Source organism: Cervus elaphus, chromosome 1, assembly GCF_910594005.1.
Source record: "Cervus elaphus chromosome 1, mCerEla1.1, whole genome shotgun sequence".
In the NCBI taxonomy this organism is placed as follows: Eukaryota; Metazoa; Chordata; class Mammalia; order Artiodactyla; family Cervidae; genus Cervus; species Cervus elaphus.
The window spans coordinates 76,149,296-76,154,202 of record NC_057815.1 but is presented as its reverse complement, the minus strand read 5'-3'; the positions used below and the strand labels follow the sequence as shown (position 1 = coordinate 76,154,202).

At 45.5% G+C, this 4,907-nt stretch overlaps 1 long non-coding RNA gene across 1 annotated transcript; it reads left to right on the top strand.

The window, feature by feature from the left end:
- The first annotated feature begins 67 nt into the window (after positions 1–67).
- Positions 68–4,665, top strand: LOC122697763. Its single transcript, XR_006342174.1, has 3 exons — positions 68–124; positions 1,447–1,547; positions 2,117–4,665. It is a non-coding gene; the product is annotated as an uncharacterized LOC122697763 (long non-coding RNA).
- The last annotated feature ends 242 nt before the right edge of the window (positions 4,666–4,907 follow it).

Genomic DNA, 4,907 nt, shown 5'->3' with positions numbered 1-4,907 from the left:
GGTGCTTAGCTCCCTGACTAGGGATCAAACCCACACCCGCTGCATTGGAAGGTGAAGTCTTAACCATTGGACCACCAGGGAAGTCCCCGAAACCAGCCTTGTTTAAGTGCCTGCTCTGTGCCAGGTAGGACTTCGTCCTGTTAACCTCTTCAGCATGTTTTAAAGCTCAGGTGTGGAGCCTTTGAAGGGTTAAATAATATGCTCCGGGGCACCCAGTAGCCCACTGAGATTTTGACTGCAGCATCTGTATCACTAGGACTTGTGGAGTTTTGCTCTCCACACTGGGGTTTCGCCCTCAAGAAGTGCTCAGTGAGTACGTGGAAGACTGTCCTATGTTCCTTGGAAACTGCCCAGTCATGGGGTTCATGGTCAGCTTCCCATCTCACTTCTCCATGTATCTGTCACTGCTCCACCTCTACATCAGCTCCCCGCCCCCATCCACCCTGGGTCAGCATGCTAAGTCTCTTCAGTCATGTCTGATTCTGTGTGACCCCATGGACTATAGCCTCTAAGGCTCCTCTGTCCTTGGGGTTTTCCAAGCAAGAATACTGGAGTGGGTTGCCATGCCCTCCTCCAGGGGATCTTCCTGACCCAGGGATCGAACCAGGCTCTCCTGCATTGCAGGCTATTTCTTTCCCATGTGAGCCAACAGGGAAGCTATTTAGGAAGCAAGTTTAGGAGTTAAATCCAGGTAGATTCTCTAGACCACATCTTATCACATAGCTGTTCTGCTGAAAGACCAGCAACCCAAACCAGTATTTGCATCAGAGAAGGCCAGGACTTGTGATCCAGACACGGCTATTCGCATGAAGCTATTACATTGCCTGCAGTATTGTTGGCGGTGACGCCAGAGGGAAGAGAGTTCCTCTTTTTGTAAAAGTGAATTTAACCAGCTCAGCCCTCTTTGCGGCTATGCCACGTCTCTGTCATTTTATACAGAATGTCCTTATGTAGAGGAAATATTGGTTTGCTTTATTATGCGTAGCTCATCGTTGGACTTGGGACCTATTAATAAATTTGAAATATCTGATAAAGGGCTAAAGAGGGGAAGGAAAGGAAGGCTCTTAAGGAGGAGTAACAATATATACCCAGGGAACTGCATTTTCTTCTCAACCACATCTTGACTCTCAGTTGAGGTCAGGGGACTCTGGTCTCATGGGGGCCTTAGTGCTCCTGGGTACCAATGCTGCACAGAGCTATCTGTGGTCCCTTCACTGCTTGGCCAGCCTGGAAATTCCTTTATCAGATACTTTTCTTACCTTGCTGTGTGTTTGTAAGCCAGAGAACAAAGTGCAGAGTGAACAGACGGGGTGCAGTCTGATTGATATAAAGATTCTGGTTTTAGAGGAAGAGAGAACAGGAGAACAGTTCACACCTAACACTGATCACAAGTCTACAGTTGTCAGACATGTGTTATATATTAATCTCCCTTATTCCGTTTCACAGCTGAGGGAACTAAGGCCCAGAAAGGTGAAGTAACTTGCTTAAAATAAAACCTCTAGCAAGCAGGAAAGCAAGAACTTGAATCCAAGTCTGTCTGGCTCAAGGTATGCCCTATGTGATTGATTTCAGAAGGCCCTAGTTCTCCTCTTCTTGTCCCATCTGTTCTTTAGGGTAGAGGTCAGGTGCCTGGGCTCTGGAGGCAGAGTACAGGGGTTCAATCCCTGGTTCTACCATCTCCCGGTTCTGCTACCTGAGCTCCAAGTTGTGTAGACAGAGTAGCACTATGGGTCACCATCACTATAGGTCAATGTGGGAATGTGTCTAGGGGAGGTAGGACCTGAGCTTGATTGACACTGGGAGACCTGTTGGGATTTGGATAAAGAAAGAGCTCAAATGAAAGATACTGCTGTGGGAGGGGGACGAGAATCAGCAAAGATGCTGAAGGTGGGAAACTCACACTGAAATTCACACTGAAGTGCCTACTGTACTGGGCATTCGATGGTGTTTCTTCATTCATTCACTTGCTCAGTGTTTCCATCGGAAACCTCTGGTGGTGAGTCACAGACAGACTTTTCTCAGACTGAACTAAGCATCATGTTTTCCTGTTAGTAACTCAAGGGTTGGATTATTGGCTCAGATAGCCAGGCATCCAGCAGTAGAGTGGGATTCACAGTTCTTACAGGAGGGAGATGAATTAGGCTAGAATGACGGGAAAGCAAACCGAGAAGAACGTGGGGAACTTGAAGAAGAGAGCTCAAGAGTGAACCAAGAACTTAAAACTGCAGAAGACAATGAGTAAGTGGAAGACCTATTTTGCAAAAGTCCTGTTGTGATTTGTTTTTGCTGGTTGCTTCTCACCTGACTGGAGAGTTAAGGAGTTTATCCCCTGTTACCCTCTCTCTCTGGGATCCATCTGTCTGTAGAGAGCATATGTGTGGCTTTGCTCTTAGGGGAGACAGGGCAGTGGGACAAAGCCCGTGGCTTCTCCAGTGAGGCCTGCTCTGGGAGAACACATCTCTCTAGCTCTGGGGCTCAGGGTAGGGGGTCCGTAGTAATGGAGCTCACATGAGGCCAATGAAACATGAGCAGAGGGGATGTGGTCACCCCTGGGTGGAGGCTCTGAGAGTCAATGTGAGGCTTGCCATACTAACATTTCCCTCTCTGCCACCAGGATTGGCAGTTTTGCAACTGCTGTGTTCCTGAGTGAAGCTGACATGGAGCAGAGCTTCAGCTGGCCCAAAGTGGACCTGTGATGCGGACCAGAAATAACTCTTTGTTTTTAATCTGCCACTCCTGGGTTGTTGCTGCAGCATAAGCTACCAGTCCTAATACAAGGCATACTTGTTACTGCGCATCTAAGCCACACTCTCCAGCAGTCATGTCAGAGATGGATGGACATCTCCACTGCCCCACTTTTTTCCCCCTTTCCTCAAACTCTGATGGGATAGAGGCTCTTATTTCAGCTCCCTTACACTCTGATAATGTCCAGTTTGCAGAACTACAGGTGATAATGAATCCTGCACTTCAGTCTACAAAAAGGAAGGTTGGAAGCATTGGTAGAAAATGTATTGGTGAGTTCTGATGTTGTGAAGTGAGTGGAAGATTATTTAGATAAACGGATTAATCTGATTGAAACGGTTCCCAGAAGTAAATGTCAATGAACCAGACGTGGTAATTTCTTGCTCATGAAGTAGTGTTAGTATGCATGTGATTTGAACTTTATGTTAAAACACAAGCACAAGATTGCCTCTTGGACTATGGATGGTATAAATGGGATGGGGCCACCATGAATGAGAACGGTTTGTGTCAGATATGGTTAGCTCAAGCAGGATGATGAGTGAGAGTGGAGGTTCCTAGAATGTGGTGGTGAATCACAAACAATACGCCAAGGCCAGAAATATATATATATTTTGTATAGAAATTAACACAAAGCTATCTGTAAACATCTAAGCAGATTCCAAATGTGCTGGAGGTTTTGCTTCAGTGCTTCAGAATAACAAGTGTTGCCTTCAGAGGGAACAATTGTCCTCTTAAAAGTATGTGTGGGATCTAAGGAGAGAGAGAGTTACACAGTCATGTACATGTTTCCCAAATTGGATTGCTGTTAAAATGTCTGCTCAAAGAAGGGTTCTGTGATTCAATAACAAAACAAACAAACAAGCAAAAATCAAGGAAATATGGAGTTAAAGAAGTTTCTTTACTGCAGAACTTCTCAAAGGCTTTAATACATTAATGTTGATTGTGATTCTCCAAAAGTAGGCAGTAATCACAGCTTCTGAACTTTTCTGACTGTGGAACTCATAGCTAGATTAAGAGATGGACAGAGGGATGGAAGGATAGAAAGATGAAGGGATGAATATGGATATAGATATATAAATATATTTCTCATTTCACTCTGCTATTTGTAAATAATGAAGAACACTAAATGAACCTGTAAGTATACCTTTGACTGGATAAAGAGACCTCCTTTGATATGAGCTCTTAATGAAAATAAAATCAGCTAATTCGATTAGGATGCTTTTGAGTACAGGAAACAGACTTTCCTTTAAAAGGACTTAATTTCAGTTTTTTGCTTCCCCGATGGCTCAGCGGGTAAAGAATCCCCAGGCATTGCAGGAAACACAGGAGACAGGAGATGGATGTTCAGTCCCTGGGTTAGGAAGATTCCCCCGGAGTAGTAAGTGGAAAATCACTTCAGCATTCTTGCCTGAAAACTCCCATGGACAGAGGAGGCTGGCAGGCTACATTCCAAAGGGTTACAAAGAGCCAGACACGACTGAGTGACTGAGCACTTACCCAAACAATGAGAATGTCTGTTATGTCACATAAGAAATCTGGAGGCAGGGTGATTTCTGGATGGTTAATTCAGCCGCTCTACAGTATTCTCATGAATTCTGAACTCTTGTGTTTTATTTCTTTCTGCTCTGCTCTGCTCAGCACAAAGGCCATGTCTCCGTCCTGATGGCTAGACCTTACTGAGGTTTCCGGCACTGGGCAAGTGCAACTCTACCCAGAGCTGGAGGAAAACATTTCCCCTTTGGTGGCTTCTTTTCTAGAAACGAAATGTTTCCTTGTAGCCCCTGGTAAACTCTCCTTTAGGTTCACAAGGCAGCGTCTGCGTTGCTCACCTGTGCTCTGAATGTACTGGGAGCTGGGAAGGTGAGGGTTTGGCATTTTGAGTCTCCGTTGGGAGAGGTGGGTCCTCCTCGCAAGGGAATGGAAAGGGGGGGGGCGGGTCTCTTTGCTGAGAAGTGGCGGGGGGGTGGGGTCTCAGCAAACTTGGTAGACAGGCAACCAGGAGTGCTTATCATACAATTGTGTGATCTAAGTTCTTAGTCTGGGTTCTCCAGAGAAACAGAATATGATAATACTGTACACACACACGGTCACACACATACATGGGCACACACACATACACAGCTACACATACACATATGTGTGTGTGTATATATATAATATACACA